This window comes from Lipotes vexillifer, unplaced genomic scaffold, assembly GCF_000442215.2.
Source record: "Lipotes vexillifer unplaced genomic scaffold, Lipotes_vexillifer_v1.1 scaffold98, whole genome shotgun sequence".
Classification (NCBI taxonomy): Eukaryota; Metazoa; Chordata; class Mammalia; order Artiodactyla; family Lipotidae; genus Lipotes; species Lipotes vexillifer.
In genome coordinates, this window is record NW_006799611.1 from 1,426,306 (window position 1) to 1,427,252 (window position 947).

At 42.4% G+C, this 947-nt stretch overlaps 1 protein-coding gene across 3 annotated transcripts in view; it reads left to right on the forward strand.

The window, feature by feature from the left end:
• Positions 1–947, forward strand: part of GARNL3 (GTPase activating Rap/RanGAP domain like 3) — a 160,561-nt gene that overhangs the window by 131,796 nt on the left and 27,818 nt on the right. The window lies entirely within an intron of this gene.

Here is a 947-nt window from a genome sequence, read left to right on the forward strand (position 1 = left end):
GTCCCCTGCATCGGCAGGCGGACTCTCAACCACTGTGCCACCAGGGAAGCCCGATATGCTCTCTCTTGAAGCGCTTTTTTTTTTCTTTTAAGATTTCTAACTCGAAAAGTACTCAGTATCCAAAACAAACAATAAGAATCTTAGATAACCTATATTTGATGGATAGAGAAACAAAGATTTTGACAGGAAGACAGATCTCATCTCAATATAAAACCAAACTTTACACAGCCGGCTGGGTCAGCCTGCCCCCAGGGAGGCGGTCAGCTCCCTGTCACCACAGATCAGTCACCAATCAGACGTGACCTTGGCAAGGATGCCGTAGAGGGCATTCAGTTTCGAGTGGGGATTTAATTTAGCCTCAAGGACTGTGTGGTCCTTTCCAGCAGGAGGTCCCTTGGATTCTTCCAGACTCCTAATGAATGATAAAGGAGCTAAACACTAGTAGCAAGTCATGTCCTGGGGCTTCAGAGGGAGCCGTAGGTGTAGAGACAGCATCTTCCAAGGGCACATCCTCCGTGCCCAGGAGCAGGCTGCCCGGTCTCTGGTTACCATAGTGATGCTTTATGAGCATCCTGAAGGCCACCTCCTGTGAGAGTAACATAACGGCCTAAAACTGCAGCATCTTCCCATCCTTGGCCTCAACCTTTACTCCCTCCTCAGTCCCTGACTCAGCACGTGTTCCGGCCCCGTGCTAGGTGCCTCCTGTAGGACGATGAGAGGTGGACAAGACTTTATAATGGACTTATTTCTGACCTTATCTGTTATTTTTGCTATATCTTTAAATGTTGTATCCATAACATAATTTTTTTAATTCACATATATACACATATATAATTGTGTATATAACTAATTTACTAAAAGCCAGATAACTTAAAATTCATAAATTCAGAATTTAAATTAAATATTTCATTTTAGAAACTTTTTTTTTTTTTTTTTTTTTTTTTTTT